Source organism: Castor canadensis, chromosome 10 (assembly GCF_047511655.1).
Source record: "Castor canadensis chromosome 10, mCasCan1.hap1v2, whole genome shotgun sequence".
NCBI classification, from domain to species: Eukaryota; Metazoa; Chordata; class Mammalia; order Rodentia; family Castoridae; genus Castor; species Castor canadensis.
The window spans coordinates 10,259,421-10,278,233 of record NC_133395.1 but is presented as its reverse complement, the minus strand read 5'-3'; the positions used below and the strand labels follow the sequence as shown (position 1 = coordinate 10,278,233).

The following is an 18,813-nucleotide window of genomic DNA, read 5'->3' as shown; positions in this document are numbered from 1 at the left end:
GCAATGTGTGTTTCCATAGCTGAGGAGTTCTAACCCTCCCCCCGCCACATCTCCCAGTAATTATAGGATCCTTGTGGTTGGTTTTCAGTTCTGATTTGGTTGTGGTTTTCTCTCTCTCTCTCTCTCTTTCTCTGTTTCTCCCTTCCTCCTTTTCTCCCTCCCTCCCTCCCTCTCTTTCTCTTCCTCCTTCTTCCAAAGGTCACTTTTCTTTTGTGGTCCTTACTCATCTCTGTCTTGACCCTCACTAAATCAGGATGCAGCTCTGCAAAAACAGGATATCATAAACTGGTCCAGTCCCAGCAGAACTGCCAAGGCCACCCAAGGTGGGTGACTGAACAGCACAGAGGAAGCCAACCATTTCCAAAGAACATCTCCAACTACAAGCTCTTCTTTCTTCTTGTTTTTTTGTCAAAATACTGATTAGAAATGGAAAAGGAGCCCTCACTTTTTAAAATACTAACTAGGTCTCCTAAGTCCCCAAGAACAGCAGCATGTATTTTTCTCTGACTCTTTCAACAAATATTCTAAAACAGTGTGCATATTTCACTAAGGATTGTTTAAATTTTTTAATTATGAAAATTGAATTTTTCTTTGGCCTCTAAAAATTATTGGGTTTGGTGAAAAAGTTCAAGATAAATTACAATGCCCCTAATATCCAACATGCACAAACTAAAACAGTACAGCAGTGGGAGAAAGAACAAGGTCATGTTTGTGTTACCTAAATGATTGTATTAAAAAATGATAATTGTTTTATTGCAGTAAGAACATTTAACATAACTACCTTACAAGCAGATTTTTAGGGGCTGGTGTTGTAAACTATAGGCACAATATAACAGACCTGTGGATCATATCCTCTCACAATTGAAACCTTATTCCCAGTGACTAGCAATTCCCCAGTCCTCCTTCCTACAGCCCTGGAAAACACCATTTTACTCTGCTTCCATGACTTGACTATTTGAGATCCCACTTTCATTGCAGAGTGAGGTAGTCAGGTTGCATGTGGAAGGTTAAGCAGCCTCTACTTAGAAAGTTCAGTCAACTGGCTTAAGCTATTCTCTCCACATTTAGAAGGGATAAATATTTTAATTTTTAAAAATCTATCCTGGGTACAATATAAATGTAGAGAAATTTTCAGAAAGGAACATTAAGGATAAAAATGGCCACAGGTTGATCCTTAAGCTTCCTATGTCAGAGTAGTCTCTAAAGCCTCTCCCATCTTTCACATAGTACTGAAAAGGCCTAAGATTCTCACTACCTAATAGTCCAATGATAGGCATTTTACTTTGGCAAGCTGCTATTGTCATCTAAATACTATGAAAGATCAGGGGTAAATGCTTATGTCATTGTGGGGTGAGGGGCAAAGATGCTGGGGATTAAACCCAGGGCCTTGTGCATGCTAGGCAAGTGCTCTACCATTGAGCTAATCTCCAGCCCCAAATAATTACCTTTATTGCCACTGAATAATCTTATAATATGAATCTGCAAAGTGCACACTAAGAAGGTGGATGACTTAAAACAGTGGTTTTCAAAACTTGCTATTCTTTTTAAATATGGAAAAGCAGAAGACGCCTATTTTTTAGTGATTACTTCATTTTGTAATACGGATCTACAAGGTTTGAATAAAGATGGTAATGACTTAAAAGGGCCATTTCAAGAGATTGCTTAACATCTGAATCATCCAGGGATGCCATTAAACATTCTCAAAACTAAAAGCTGAATGTCTATGTTTGCCAGAAAGTCAAAGTTCTAATTTCACACTATATTTGAGGATCCCCTTAGTCAAAATTATTTTTCTTCATAAAATTCTGACAAATTGAGCTCAGGGAAAAAGGAACTTTAATCTTTTTTTAATAATATACTTCAATCTCTGCTTATCTGATACAGGCTTTCTTAATTTGTACTTTTCAAAAACATCATTAAGTCATTCTTAAAAAATCTTTCCTCTACTACAGAAATGATATATGAAACTAATTGAACATGGATTTCATAACAATAATAAAAAAAGAACAGTTAGGAAAAATGAGGTCAATTCTTTTACTGATAGATTCTATTAACTGAAAGATGAAGAAGTAATCAATTGTTTTACCTTCACAATACCTACAAAAACACCCACAATCTCTCAAGTTTAAAAACCTGAACTTGTTTTTAAAAGATCCCTCCATTTTATTGTCTTTGTTTGGTCACCAAATCTGTTAGTGTTTGTTCCTATGGCTGCATCTCTAACTGTGGACCTTTTCACTTCCATTAACACAGTCTGATCACCAGATTTCTCTGACACCTTCTTCGTTAACCTCCTTTTAGTCACTCTTTCTTGGCATTCTAGTATTTCCTACAGATGACAACAGATTCACATTCTTCATAGATTAGAAAGTGGTAGCTCCTAGTTTTTTTTTCTTTTTTCTATCAAATCCAGAGCTTTCCTACTTAACAGTTAATTCAGCAGTGTTTTCATTTTTAAAACTGTATTTTTTCTTTTCCTTTCTAGTTCTGTTTTGTTTTCTTTTCAAGATGAACTGTTCACTCCTAATGCCCTTTGAGAAGAAGATGAATCTAGGGGCCATGTCTCTCCCCTTAAAAAAATATGCAAGAATATTTTCAGCTTTACGTACTATAATCTTATGATAATTTGTATATATAAGAAGCTCGCACCTTATCAAAGTAACTTTATTAAAGTCCTTTTTCTCATTTGTTTCAAATCTGTTTTTCTGATATTTGCATATAATCTCACCATGTTTTGCTAGCACTTACCTAGTATGTAATTTTTATTTTTCACTTTTAACCCATAAGAGATAGTTTTCAAAACTATACATTTTCAGACTCTTGTTTAATTCTTTGCTGCTGATTTTGGAGAGGGCGTACAAAGTCATTCTAAATTGTCCCTTTGTACACAGGTAATATCTTGATAAGAATGCTGATGATTTCTTTTCCTTCTCATTATTTTCAAATTCAAAGTGCTCACCAGGCTATATCTAGAAGCTGGCTGTGTTTTCTTTATTTTTCCTGGCACATGATAACCTATTTTGATCTGCATATTGGGGTAGTTTTTAATCTAACAGGAAAAACATGATCTTATTTCACTTTAAACATGGCTGTGTTCCATTTGCTCTGCTCTCTGTCAGGAGGAGCAGGTGTCTGTGTCTCTGTTGGCTCTCTTCCAGACATACCATCCTCCCCACAGATAGTCTTCCTTTTATCTCTTTCCTTTGCATAATTGGAGATAATTTGCCCCATAAATGATTCTTTTGGCTGCAGGGTTCTGGCTTTTTGAACCTCCAGCTCTCCTTCCTGGAACCCAACTCCTGCCCCACCTCTGGACCCTTGGGGTCAATGCCTGCCATCTGAGCATGTTCCATTTGGCCAAGCTACACTTGTCCTGGGACCTTGCCAAGAAATTGCTTCAGAAGTTAATCGACTGTTTTAACAACTCCTGCTCCCAATTTTAGGCTTTACCCTTTAGATAAGGGAGTACTCCCTAGATCTCTCTTCCTTTGTTTTTGTGCAACTCTCTCAGAAAGGGAACTAGTTTTGCCCATCAGTCCAGTTCCATCTCTACCGAAGTGATCAGAAATGCCTTGGGTTCTGTTGCCTAGGGACAAAGGTCCTCTTCTTCCTTTAGCTGTGGGTGCAATTTTCTCACTATATAAATTCCTTAGGTCACTTATTTAAGTATGAGTAGCAAAGCAAAAGCAAAACAAGACTGTACTCAACAACCATTTTTCTTAAAAGACCTTGTATTTACTTACCTTTATTTTTCAGCTTTCAATTCTTATACTATTCCTACTTTGCTTTTACTATGAGAGGGAGATTTTATAGTCTGGTTTTCAGTTAAATTTATTAAAGCTTAAATCTTTATTTAGGGCAAAGGTCATATTCCTAAATTAATTTATCTTCTCTTATTCCCTTCAAAGAGGGAATATGATTCACAAACACCTTTTTTTATAATGGTGGATTTACTTCAAAGGTATAATTAGTATCCTGCTCAAAATTATAATCTGAAGTCTTTATGAATTCCTTCTTTTTTTTCTCCCCCCTTCCCCCTGCCCCCTGCCTTCCCCTCCACCCCTCCCTCTCGCCCTCACCCTCTCGCTTCCAAGCAGATACTGTTTTACCCTTATCTCTAATTTTGTTGAAGAGAGAGTATAAGCATTAATAAGGAGGACCAGGGGTTTTTGCTAGTTGAGGTAAGGATAGGTATACAGGGAGATTCCTAGTTTTGTATGAAGCCCTTCTGAAGATATATATGGATAGATAGAGATGATATATAATGTATTTATATGTATAATGTACATAACAATAATAATTTAGATGCTTCTTTTTTCAGGAATATAATTTTTCAGAAGAAAAAAAATCACAAAATAGATATAAATTATGGTACTATATCCATCAGGGCATTGTTTATAATGATGAAAAGTAGAAACATCAAATGTCCAAAGATAGTGGTAATGGTTATGTAAATGAGGTAATATTTATTGGATATAGTATTATAGAGCCATCTACAACTTTAAGTAGAAAATAATACATAGAAATATTTTTCAATACTTGAGCCAAAGTTAAATAGAAAACAGCATAAAAGCTGCCCATCATGACTACAGCTGTCTACATTTCTGCTCTTAGCATGTTTATAGAGAACACACAGGTATTGCAATCATGATTGTCACAACTGTGGATACATATACATGCTTTTCTCCATCCTCTATCATCTCTATCTAAAAATTAAAAAATTTTAAATGTTTTCACAAGAAAAGTTTTGAAGGTATAAAACTCATTGGGCAGGTCCTTGAGAAACTTAAGAATATATGTAATAGGACAGTGGAGCTCTAAAATGTTGGTAGCACTTTGGTGGATAACTCATCATCTCTTGAAGCTCAAGATCATAGCTTCCAAACCAAAACTAGGGCATGGGAGATCTCATTGTGTGTGCACATGCTTACATATTTGTCTTCCCTGACAGATTCTTAGAGCTTGCACCCATTTTCTCACAGAATGCCCAGCTTCTGGTCCAGTGTCTGGCTCATACTAGAAAATAATGGTGTATATGTGAATTTTTCTTTACAATCTTTCCTTAGTAATTCCTCAAGGAAAAAATGATATAGTCATAAAAATTCTGAAATTATCTTAGTATTATTGGTAAACAATAAAGCAAAACACGTGTACAAACACAGACATACACTCACAATATATTCAGGTAACAGAAAAGAAGCAACTGGAATGCCTTGCAAAGAAATGCTATACTCAAAGAAGAAGGGCTATGAAACTATCCATTCACTAAGCTGCAAGAAAACGTTATCATTAAGAACAAGTTTTTTTCCTTTAAAAATACATTTTCTTCCTCTTTTGAATATCTTGCAAGTCACATATGAAGCCATAACTCTATTATCACCATTTAAAAAGACATGATTTCTCTTCAGTTTTTACAGGGGTCTGGCATAATCCTTTTCAGTGACAGTCCAGCAGTTCTACGAAAATGCCATGTTTTTTACTAATTAAGAGAATTAAATGGGCCTTTTCACTTTTTCCTCCATAGCCTGACTTTTCCTTCACACTATCTAGTTTTAGCAGTGACTGAATCAAAATATACGTATACAACAAAAGAATGAAAAATCCAACATAGAACAGCACACAGAATGAAAGCCAAGTAGCTAAGAGACTAATTTTTGTTGTGGTGGAGGTTTGGAAAACCACGACTCATTTAGAACTGTTGAAATAATTATTAAATGTAAAAAGTCATTGTGCTGTATATCTTTCTCAGAGATAACTACCACAATCCACTTTTCCTCTCCCATGTAATATCTATTCATGTAGCCATGAAAACAGGAATTAGAATATTTTTTAAAGCCACCTGTTAATTTTTGATTCCCTATCAGAAGTCTTCTCCATCAACCACAGACACAAAAGTCACTGATCCTTAGCCCCTGCTTCACCTCTACAGAAATCAGGCCTAGTTGATAACTTTACAAACAGAAGATTGAGACTGAAACCTTCTGAGGTGTGTGTGTGTGTGTAGTTACAACATATCCTTCAAAATAGTCCTTAAAATATTGTGCCTGAGATTGAAGGATTTATCCTAGGGTATTTATTTCCAGAATTTAGGAACTGAGTTCAAAGTCATCCCATTGTCTTGAAAGGAACACATGAATGAGGAAGATAAGTCCTTGGTCAGGGTTCTGGGCTGGCCTTGGGTTTCCACCCAGGACATCCCACTGGGTCTTAAAGGTTCAATGACAAAATGGTGTTGCTTTGGCAGGACACTACTTTGCTTGCTGTGTGACCACCTTAATGACAGCTGCTGAGCCCCAGTCAATTAATTAATTAATTAATTAAATGAGGGATATTTAGTAAACAGCAGTCTCCAAGAGCATGAGGGTAGGGGAAGGCCATTGAGCCCTTCCTGAAACCTGCTGGAGCAGGGTTGCCTCCCACACCCACCCGCGGATCAGATGGCCCAGAGGCTGACCCAGGCAGCAGCCAGGGACAGACCGGGCCACTGCAACCTCCATCCAGAGGAGCATCAGCCCCATCCCCCAGCCACCTGCTCTCCCACTCCCAACACCTGCTGGATGCCAGGCGGGGCAGGCCCCGGTTCTGGCGGCCCAGCTTCCCAAAGGCCTGCCAAGGCGCAGCTCTCGGCAGGCTCCCCAAGCAGCCGGCGCGCCAGGGCAGGAAGGACGCATCGCTGCCCGGGTTTAGTGGTTCTTCCCCGCGCCCCTCGGCGACGTGGGGGCGCCCACCGTGCCCCTCGCCCCCAGCCTGTCGCGCAGCCCCGCGCTCCCACTTCTCCTGGGCCCAGCCGGGCGCAAAGGGGGAGCAGCGCATCCCGGCCTCCTGCGCAGGACACCGCGGCCGGCCGCGGGGCAGCCTCCCAGGCATCAGCAGCAGTGACCAACCTGTAACCCCAGCGCTCAGAGCGGTCATGGTGCCCGCGGGCTGCGGCGGCGACAGCGGGCGGCGGGCGGGATCCGTGCCAGGCGCGGCACCCACGGCGGGCGGGGACGCGGGCCCCTCACCTACGGCGGCTCCGTCAGCGCGCTCGGCCCGGCTGGGGCCGCTGCTCCGCGCGCCTCGTGCCAATTAAAGTCCCTGCCGCCGCGGAGGGCTGGGGGTGGCAGGGGAGTCCAGAGGTTTAGGGGCCTTTTGTTTGTTCGGGGGAGTTGGCTTTGCCGCAGGGGCTGCGAGGATGCCCTGGGCTGAAGGGAGGAAGCAGCAGAGGAGGCTGCGCTGCCGTTGGTGGCGAGCAGGCGGGTGCGAGGGTCGGTGCAGGTTCCTTCTCGCTGGCTGCCACCCGCAGTCAGTTTCGCAGCAACAGCTGGGCGCTCTTCTGCAGGCTCCTCTGGGGTCTCTCGAGCTCACCCACCGCGTCGGGGTGCTCAGATGCCCGGCGTTTGCGGGGTTCACACAAGGCCGCTGGGCTCAGGCCGGCAAGCCCAGAGGGTGCGCCTGTAGTCCTATTGCACACAGTGTTTGAGGATGCAAACTAGTGCCACCTTTGACTAGGAAATTGCAATTAGATGAACGCATCTATATTATAGTCTTCTAAATATGATGACATTTTCCATTAAAATACGTTGTCATGTAGATGAGACTGAAAGTCCATTCACAAATGGATACCTGTATCCCCCATGTCCTGTTTGTAGTACCCAGATAGAAGGTTGTGTTTGAGATCTCCCAGGACTGCCAGTAGAGCAGGTTTATGTACATTTTGTATTTTAAGCACCTCCTCAGGTTTAGGGGAAGTCAACCCCTCAGTCTTACTCTCCAAAAGGTTTACTTAGGAGCTGGCATCCTTCCATGTAGTCGGATGTTGAAATCACCAAGGAACTCCTGGCCTATGATTTAGACATCATACACATAGGCACATAGGGAGACAGAAACCAGAATGAAGCTTGCTGTAGAAGAGAAGTCCCAGTCAGTAGGTGCGGTGTGATGGTGCACACCTGTAACCCCAGAACCCAGGAGGTGATGGAGGAGGAACTAGGTCTGAGTCCAAATGGAGTTGCATAGCAAATTCAAGGTCAGCCAGAGTTGCACAGAGATAGAGACATCCACTCTCAAAAAGTCAAAAAGGAATAACCATCTATTACAAAAGGCTGTATCTCCAGGAATGAAAGTAAAATTATGCCCACTTTCATCTTAAAAATGTATTTTCTGGGTTTATTTAATTAAGACACCACCCTAAAAAAACCTATTCACAATACATTAACCTCTTTTATTTAAAGGAAAATTTAAAAGTAATTGGTCATTTCATAATAGTCAGAACTTTATGGGATCTTTCAAAATTTCTGAAGACTTCAGAAAGACCAACTATATAAAAAGTGATATTTTAGAGAAATTTTGAAAACATTTGCCATAAAAAAATGTATGCCAAAATGATACCTGTTGAAACCATTCCAGGAATGGGGGGGATAAAGAAGAGTGGTGGAGGGAGTGAATTCAACTATGATATATTTGATATATTGTAAGAACTTTGTGAAAGCCACAATGTATCCCCACCCAGCACAACAATAAAAAATTAATGAAAAAAAAAGTGATTTTTAACAATGGTAAGTCTATCCCTAATTTATGTAGAAAAGATAATTGATTTATTTCATAATCATATAATCTCTGTTCTCAATTGTTTGACCTAAATAATAGTTTATTTCAATTTTGTGTTAAAATATGTGGCAGCATATCATTCTTTGGAATTCATGTTAAAATTGTTAGTTAGATCATAAGATATTTAAAAACCAAGATTTTTACAATTTTTTGAATGGTGTGATAGAGGAAAGATTTTTTTTACCAAACAGGAATTTCTCTGCCAGTGGTTGAACTACCTGTGTTTAAGCATCTATGATTCATGCTTAGGAGTCAAAGAAACCCATAGATGCTTCAGTCTGTCTTGGAGAATCCGTGGGTGTCAGAAGATGTATGGAAAAGCTCAACACATTCTTTCTGGAATGTCTAGGCATTAATTGCATATGGAAATCAATAATCATTCCAAAAGGCAGATACTTATACTCAAAATATCACGTTACTCTCCTACCTGCCCATCACCCCTCTCATTTTCTTTTAGTAAAAGTAGAGAAGGATGGACAAGTACCTTTTCCAGAATTGCTACTCTGTGGGTTCAATGTCACTTGCAGATATCTGTGTTTTATTTGACTTGCAACATATTTTTGACAAAATAAGGTTAATGACCAACATTTGAATACCATGAGATTTTTAGTTTATCATGAAAAATCAGAAGAGGAGAGCAGGCCAGGTTTGCAATTCCACATCAGGGAGGCGCTGGGGGCCTCTTGTGCCTCCTTTGTCTAGGTATACACTTCTCATTTCCCTTGTGGCCCTGTGAAGTATTTGAGTGTGTGAAAAATAGCATTAAATCTATGGAACAATAAACCATGGGAGAGGTTACAAAGGGCACGTTTGTCTTGGAGAATCACATAGTTCTGAGTAAGTATGATTTTCATACTGTGCATACTTTACAGGTAGATGGAAAAAAATTCCTTCCTCATCATTTTGTTCTACTTTAGGATTATACTTTCAGAGAAAACTAGGTTTCAGAAGAAAAAAAAAAGAGGAAGATTGTGAAATCAGGAAGAAACGGTAATGCCAATTAAACATTTTGCTGGGAGCAAAACAGAGACCTAATTGTGCTGAGTAGCCAAGGAGGCAATTGCCCTGAGGAGCTGACAGATTCTACAAACAAAGGTCATGTTTCAAGTGAATCACTGGCAATAAAATGATGCAGGTTTTGACTATTTAATAGACACTGCTAAGAGATTGGAGTAAATCTTTGAGTTTCAAAATAACCTTAAAGATCTCATTTATTATATAAAATACCTAAGTAAAGAGACAATAATCAGGTACTCATATCCCTCAGGACAGATGGGGCAAGACACCAAAAAAGTACCTGCCAAGGAGGAAAGGGATCTCAAATGGGTAACCGAAGAGGGGAGATGAGCATGACTTGTTGAGTTGGGGTCAGCTAGAGCAGCAAAGGGTGTTGTTCATTCGGAGTCCCATCTTGTAAATGGCCCATGGATTGGGACCAAGTAGAATCCCAGACACCCTGTGCAGGATGGACCAAGTGGCTGTGAGAAAAAAGTGGACCTGAGTAGCCTGAGAAGCAAAAGTGGACAGTGTTAAACACTGTCTACCCCACACCCAGATCCTTCTTAAGAGGCCAGTGCACCTGTCACACAGCTGCTTTTGGGATTTGTCATTGTCTCCTTCTTCTGAGAATGGTGTCTTCAGACTAGGAGATGTCTCACTAAGAAGATCTGATCCCATTCCCAGCCCTGGGCATACTGAAGTCAATGACAAATGGACACGTTTGTACAATAACTGATACCTTGCCCCAGATGGACCAGCTCTGGGGTCTGATTTTTCTTCAGTGCTCCTGGAAAGTTCAGGCTGGCGCTAAACTCCATCTTTGTGTGTAATGAAAGGAAAGTGCCCTGTACATCACTTGGATTGTTCTGGACAGTGTCTCATACATGTCAACGAGGCCAATATTGTTGATCACATAGTTCAATACTTTGCGTCTTTACTCAGTTTTTGTTTACTTCATTTATGTTTCTGAAAAAGTTGTATGAAAAGCCCCCATTATGATTGAGGGTTAATTTTTTTTCTTTGTATTTCTGCCAACTGTGCTTTATTTGATCTGAGGCTATGTTACAAAGTGCATACAAATGTAAAGTTACTATATTTCCCTAATGAAATAAAACTTTTGTCATTCCAAAGTGACTATATGTAATAATGTGCATTGCCACAAAGTCGTATTGATAGCTTACCATCTCTCTTCTGCATATATTTTTCATCATTTAAAATTTTTACTTTCTAGTCTTTGGTTGAAAATGCTTATTTTTTTTTGATGTTTTGACAATTTATATATCTGTCCAAATTTCCATTAGCAAAAATCTGCTGGTGCCAAACGTTTTCATTTTGTTTGTTTGTTGACAGGACCACTAATTGCTAAATCTTCATTGATAATTTTCTCCTGACATAGTGGTTTGGCATTTATGCTTTTCAGCTTTAATATAAAATTTTACAGTATGCTGTACAGTATGCTGGCAAGCATGTTCACTTCTGAGAGGTCAGTACTCAATCTGGATATTTTTCTGTTGAAGTTAAATTACCCCTTTTTTTCCTAATTGGTTAAACATTATTTTCTCTTTTAGTATTCTGAAGTTTCTCTATGATGAGTATTAGGGTTTGACTTGAAGTATTCCTGAGGTTCATATATTAAAGGCTTGTTTACCAGCTGATATGGCTGTACAGAAATGATGGGACCATAAGGGTTCTGACTTCATTAATCCTTTAATGGAATTAATCCATTGACAAAATCAAAATAAGATGGCAGTATTGATAGGTGGTTAGACTTAGGAGTGGGGCTTAGCTGGAAGGAGTGGGCATGCCTTTGAAAGGCGTATCTTGTTCCCAGAAACTTCCCATTACCTCCTGGCCACCATGAGGTGAGCATCCTCCTCCATGTGCTCCTGTGACAATGACCTTCTGCCTCACCACAAGCCCATAGCAATGGAGCAAGCCAGCCACGGAACTCAAATTACTGAAACCATGAGCCAAAATAAGGTCTCCTTTTAAATTGCTTATCTGTAGTATTTATCAGTAATGAAACAGTGACTAGTACAATGGGTCTACATGTGGATGTCTTTTTATCTATCCTGCTTCAGATTTACTAAATATTTGGAACTTGTGGATTGGTATTAATTTATGTCTGCTGCTTTTTCTTCTCTCTTTCTGGGGCTCCAATTTAATTGTATATCATAACTCATGCTTTATCATTCATGTGTCTGAATCTGATTTTGTATGTTTCTTTTCTTCATGTTTTATGATGCATTCTGAAAAGCTCTTTTGGTCTATCTTCCAGTTCACCTATCTACCTTCCTATGTAATGTTAGCTATTAATGGAGTATTTTGAATTATTATTTTCAGCATTTAGTTTTGAAATGCTATTTGATTAATTTTATAAAGTTAGGTTAGTTGTTTTAATTTGCTATTTCTTTCAGAATTTTAGCTGTTTTTTATTTATTATGCTCTAAACATAATATATGTTGTTATCTTACATGTCTGATAATTTCAATGTCTGAAGATTTTTATGGGTCTGTTTCTGTCATCTATTTTTTTTCTGCAGACTCTTCCAAAAAGGTTTCTTTTTTCCTTTGTATAACTTTGTTATTTTTTCAGTAGTAGCTCTCTGGAAAAACATTTTCATGATATTCTTCATGAAATCATCAGATGGAGATGATTTCTGTAGAGAGGATTTATATTAGCTTTTTAGGCATCTAAAGACACCCTTAATCTATGGTACAAGTCTGACCCAAATCAATGGCCTGTAGTTTTCGGTATCTCTTATAGGAGAGCATTTTGTCTAGAAGTCTGTGCTAATGCTGGCTCAGAAGAGAAGCTCTTTGGGGCAATGCCTCCCTCCTGCTTAGCTTCCAGGCATGTTTCCTTAGTCCTCTGGCTCCTCATTCATCAACTTCATAGCCTTTTTTTTTTGTAGTACTGAGCTTGAACTCAGGGCCTTGTGCCTACTAGGCAAGCACTCTACAACTTAAACCACACATGCCAGCCCTTTTGTTTTAGCATATTGTTCAGAGAGGGTCTCTTGCTTTTTGCTGGAGGTTGGCCTTGGTCCACAATTCTCTTACCTCCACCACCTGCATAGCTGGGATTGCAGTTGTATATCACTATGCTCGGCTTGTTTATGCCAGGGTTGGCCTCAAATGATGATCCTTTCATCTCTGCCACCTACATAGCTGGGAATCAAGTTTGTGGAGTCTAATGGAAGACTGAGGCCACTCCTCTGCTCCTCTGTCAAGAAGTTGTAAACCACAATTTAATTTGCCTAGATATAGCAGAAATGGCTTCAACTTCTGCCATATTTCTATGTTCTTTCTTATCAACTACAGCCTAATGATTGATCACCATCTTGTCAGCCTGTTGGTGCTTTTAAGAAGAATTAAAAATTTTTTGAAAATATTTAGCCTAGCTTTTATAGACTTTTATAGCAAGGAAGGGGCAATAGTGCACAATAACCCATTGTATATTTTATGAATAACTGGAAGAGAGGAACTTGTAGCATGAAGTATTGATAAGGAGATTGAAACATGGTTTACCCTGATTTGATCAGTATGGTATGATATATTCCTGCACTGAAATATCAGGCTGTGCCTCCACACATGCACATTTACTATGTGTTAATCAAAAGTTTTCAAAAAATGTTTAAAGAGACAAAAAATAAAACCTACATCTCCTTTTCCCAATGAACCTACATTTCCCAATGAACAGCAGTCATTGGGCTCCTCTTTAAATCCTTTGCAAAAGGTACTTGGATAGATGTTTGCAAAATTCTGATCTGATTTCTTCCCTCTAAACAATATGTGCCCTGAATGCCTGTACTAACCTGCCTGATGGAAGTGTGTTTAGATCTTAGAAATTCATTTCATATTAGTGACAAAGCATTGATACTCTTAAAATTAATAAAAGCAAGTAAGATGTGAGAAAAATAGAGTGACAACTGGTATTTCCCAGTCAATCATGTAGTGTTCCAGTCTGTTTTTATTTTCCTGGCAATGAAGCAATATTTGGTCCATGCACCGACGGCAAGGTGCTTACCTTTATGAAGCCCAGGAATTGCCGTATAAATGACTGATTCATTTCAAAAGACCTTTAGTTTTATGCTAAATTATGGTCTTCTGTGAAAGCTCAAGCAGGGCAAACAGGTAGATAAAGAAAGAGTATTATTTATAATTGCCAGCTACTTTACATCTAGATCAAAACATGATAATTCACTTTTCCCTTCAAGGTAAAATCTTCTGATTTGATGATTGAGAGTAATCATGATGGGAGGTTGCTGGGCTCAGAAGTCACCTGAAACAAAGCTTTGATATTTGGGGAAAATGATTCAGTTTACAGACATTAGAAAACTTTAAATTATGTCATTTCTTATGTGGAATGTTCCAGCTGCCCATAGTTTAGCTTAAAAACTTCCATTTCACAGAACCCTTAGGTCTTTATTGAAGAACTTGAAGTCAGGATCCGCCTAAGTCACTGAAGCATATCAAAGGAAAGAAGAACAGTGTTTGCTGGAAAGCAGGAAAGCATGCTTTTTCACACTGTCTCCTCATGCAGTCACCTTCTGAATGAAAGTGTTGGCTGCTTCTAGATTTGACATTTGCAGTCAAAGGTTTGTCAAACAATCGCTGTACTTCACAGTGAGGAGTCAATGCAAGTCTGCACAAGGACGAATCATTCGTTTACCTGTTCCTCCCAGTTGTCCAGACTTCATTCAGGTGGGTTCCTGAACAACACGATCTGATCTCTGCCACTATGGATCTTCTAACCTCTGCTCTTGCAGTTTCAAGACTGTTAGCCTATAATCCCAGTTACTCTGGAGGTAGAGATCAAGAGTATGGTGGTTTAAGGCCTGTCCAGGCAACAAAGTTAGGGAGACTCCCACCTCAACAAATAAACTGGGCATTGTAGCTCACTGTAATCCCAGCTATACAGAGGCTTAGGTAGAAGGAACTTGGTCTGAGGTCAGCTCCCAGGCAAAAAGAGTGAGGCCCTATATGAAAAAGAATTAAAAGTAAAAATCGGCAGGGACATGGTTCAACTCTAGTAGAGTGCCTGCCTAGCCAGGTGTGGGGTTGAGTATTGCTGGAAGAAAAACAAAAGAAAGAAGAAGAAGACAAGCAAGAAGAAGAAAGAGAAGGAGGAGGAGGATGGGTTGGAGGAAGAGGAGGTGGCAGAGGAGGGGGAGAAGCAGGAGCAGGAGAAGAATATTCTCAATTGAACAGTAGTAGCTTCAAGAATATTAGTTATTGAAATCACTTCTCCTGCTCCTCCTTTTGTAAAGAAACATGTTTTTCAAGAATATTGGGAATAAAGTAGCTGATAATGATGAAAACAATTATCACCACAGTCACAAGATGGTAGCTAAATAGGCACAGTTTTAATAAACTTTGTGCAAGAGACTAGAGGGATACAATGCTGCAAACCTAGAGCTACTCCTTTCACAAATGACGACTGCTCCAGAATTGAACTGTATTTTTAAAGTAATTTCAAACATGGCTTCCTACTTGTACAGGCTAGCTTAGGGAAAAATAATCTGTTTGTAAAATAAAGTCAGATTTCCAAGTTAGGCTCTTCCAACGAATAGGAAAAGGACTAAAAGTAATGAACTACTGTACTTATAACACAGGAATTTTCCGAACATGTCAAGAAACCTTATATAAAACATTGCTACTAAATGATTTCATCAAAATGTATTTTTTAAAATAGAAAAAAATGGTGGTGAAAAAGTCAGAATAGTGTTTGACTATGGTAGAAGAAGGACTGACTTGGAAAGGGCAGAATATTACCATATATTCCGTATATTTAAATATTTATGATAGTCTGTATATTCAAATGTTTATTTAATGCAAATTTTACATAAAAGGAAAGACTGTAAAATATATTGAGCTGTAGTCAGTGTGTATATTGAATTATATAGGCAGAAATGTACAGATGCCTGTGATTTATTTTGAAATGCACCAAAAATGAGGGATTGGTGACTGGATGGAGGAAAGTTTAGGCTGGATGGAGGATAGCTTAGGTGGATTGGGATGGCATAGAACAAGTTTAAGAAACTGTTAGGACAGCATCAAGGTGGTGGGTATTTGTGAGTACATTGTACAGTCCTTGCAACTTGTTTAGTTTTGAAAATTTTTATAATAAACATATGGGGAAAACATGACCAGAGTTTGTTCACCTCTTTCTTTCACACTTTTTCCAGCTCTTCCCAGAATTGTTTCTATATCTTCCCAATTAATCTCCCTTCTATGGCCCCTCCCCATTGCAATCTATTTTTGCCTCAGTCAACCAGAGCAGATACACTCAACACATATAATCACACTAGTCCTCTTCTCAAGGTATGGTGAGAGTGCCCCATCCACTCAGTGCCCTCCCTCCGATTCACTGACTGCCTCTCAGACGTCCCCTTCTCTCTGTATTCTCTGTCATGAGTCCACTCCATCAGCATTCACTCCTTGCTGCCCCTGGAACTATCCACTCCAGGGTCTTTGTGTGTACTTTTTGATCTACCCTCAGACATCTTTTGAGGACTGCTCACTTCTTCAGTTCTTGTGTATCATCTTCTCAATGAACTTCCCAGGCTTTCACTGCCACCCAAACCAGTTTCCTATTCCCATTCCTTTTACTTCATAGCTCTTTTACCTATCTAACATTCTCTGTATTCCACATATTTGTCTTGGTCACTGCCTACACCACTGAGTGGTCTTTTGCCTGTTTTACCCATTGCTCTGTTCTCAGCACCTAGAACAGTGCTTAGTACACACTAGGCAATAAATACCTGTTGAACGAATAAAGGAATGTCTGAGTCTTGGATCCTGCTTTTTATGGAAGCAGACAATAGTAATTGATTATAGAAATACACATGTCTGGTTTAATAAAATGGAACCATTATGGAAATTTTTGTAATAACAATGAGAAATAAAGCTAAATATGAAAGCTTTGCTAAACTTTGTTCCCTACATGCAAATGGTTTGAGTTTAAATAGGCAAAAAACCAATCAATGGAGTCCACTGTAGGAGAGAGACTAGGGATTTCTCTCAGCTGATTTTGCTGTTGTACCCCCTGCCCCCAAACAGAACGTATAACATATATTCTGCTCAATGTTCATTTGTTGCATAGTATTACAAACATGAATGTTGCCGTTATTGTTGAATAAATTAAATGATGGCTACAATCATGTCACTGATACTACCATGGCTTGCTCTGCAAGTCCTTTTGTGGGTAGCTCAGTAAAATCCATGATTAAGCTGGGCATCCACCCCATAAGCTGCCTGGAATTAAGTCATCAGTGAACAATGTGCACGAAAATAATGGATTTTGGTGTCAATGCAAAAACTGCTGCTGAAACAAGCATCTTTATATATTTGTGTCTCTGAGTTTAATTTGATAAAATTCCCTGTAAATCAGTTGTGGTGGCAAAAAGTTGGATCAGCTTGTTCAGGGTGGGTTCACTACCAGCTTAGCATTTAAGAAAACAGCACCCCTTTTGTGGGATGATGACTCACTGCCTGTAATGGACCCTGGTTGTATTTCAGCCCTACATATACCTCAGCCAGGAGCCTTGTACAGAACACAGCCTGTACCAGGCATGTGGAGAGGACCTCCGTGAGGACTGCTTCTCGTATGTTCGCATGTCCACCAGCAATGAACAGGGAGCCTGTCCCCCTATCCCTCCAACAGCATTGTCTAAAAGGTTTCCCAAATCGAAAGGCAGAAATCTATATCCCATTGTTATGTTATGCTTGCACTTTTAAACTACATTTTTACCTATTTCTTATTATTATGACTTACTTTTTGCTAGACTTAGCTGGTTTATTGGAGATTAGCATTTTCTTATCAATTTGCTAAAATTAGTAAGATTTATGTTGCTATATCTTATATATGATAACATATGTCACTATTATTTTGCAGAATTGAATCTGACACATGAGTGAATAAAGACCTTTTCTCTTTAGTGGTTCTAACATTTTTATATTTTAATTGAAGTTATTTCCCAAATCATAAACTAGGTATTGCTAAGGAGATTTTTTTTACAAATTTTATAAATATTTCCTCAGTTTACTTTGGTTTTTTATTTTTGTTAGTTATGTATCAAAATTTCAATGAAGCCTGGTATAGTGGCACATGGCTATAACACGTGGAAATCTGAAGCAGGAGAATTGTGAGTTTGAGGTCAGCCTGAGCTGCATAGTGAGGCCTGTCTCAACAAAGCAAAACAAAGCAAAACAAAACAAAACAAAAGTTCAATGAATTTTATTAGACATTCCATTGTGATTTTTCAGTTTTTATATTAATTGTGGATCAATATATTGTGCTTATTAATTGGTATCTCTTTTTGTTCCATCTAGAATTTAATAAAGTATCAAATGAAGAGCTAGATAATTTTGTATTATTTGTGGTGCTGGGGATGGAATCCAGGTCCCTGTGCTCTAAGGTCCGCTTCTGGTTTATCATTTTGATGGTATGATGTAAATGTCTACTCTTTCACAAAATCAATCTCATTTTAAATATTTCCCCATAAAATACACTTAAATAGTTGGAAGGACAAGTCTGTTTGCCAATTCCCATTATTACATTTCTTTTCTATTTTTTCCTAGTCATATTATAATTATTACTGCAAATTAATTTTAGAATAATTTTATCCTGTCCAAAAAAGTAACACATTAAGATTTTGAGTGGCATTCATTCCATTAAGAATTGTAGTTTCTTCCTTAGTAGCTGACATCTTTGTGACATTTTTCAGTCATTCCCTACAGAGTATGTACAGTCATTTTCATTGATGTCTAATTTGAAGATTTGCATTAAGTTTGTGTATCTTCTTTTATATAAGTTACATACATTTCATGAAGAGGTTGTTCTTTGGAGTATTAAGTATTGGATAACCACTGACTTTGTGATTTTCCCCATTATATATCCAAATTTGTTATTGCTTTAAACAGGAAAAAATCTGGTTTTAAAAGTTTAATTTGTAATTAGCTACATTTCTGAACTTTTGTGAACTCTAGAAATATCTATTTTTTCTAGCTTCATGTATGTTGGTATTATTTTGCCAACCTTAAAGTGGTGCATAGAAGAACAAATATTTCTTTCTTTTGAGTGATTCTAATGTTAGCATACTTCTAGTGAAAAAACATTGACAAATCAGACTTTCCTGAGGTTTGTATGCACCTGGGATGTGGAATGATTGACAGAAACTATATTTACCATCTTCTTGCTCAATATTAATTAACTCAACTG

General features: G+C 38.6%; 1 protein-coding gene across 4 annotated transcripts in view; it reads right to left on the bottom strand.

Moving 5' to 3' along the window:
- The window catches only part of Nalcn (sodium leak channel, non-selective), a 305,907-nt gene extending 298,475 nt beyond the window's left edge, over positions 1-7,432 (bottom strand). For 2 of the 4 annotated variants that reach the window (XM_074043034.1, XM_074043036.1), the window contains exon 1: positions 6,885-7,432. The gene's annotated coding sequence lies outside the window, so the exon portion shown is untranslated. The remainder of the gene's footprint in view (positions 1-6,884) is intronic. The other 2 variants (XM_074043032.1, XM_074043033.1) reach the window with 1 other exon arrangement.
- Between the last annotated feature and the right edge of the window lie 11,381 nt (positions 7,433-18,813).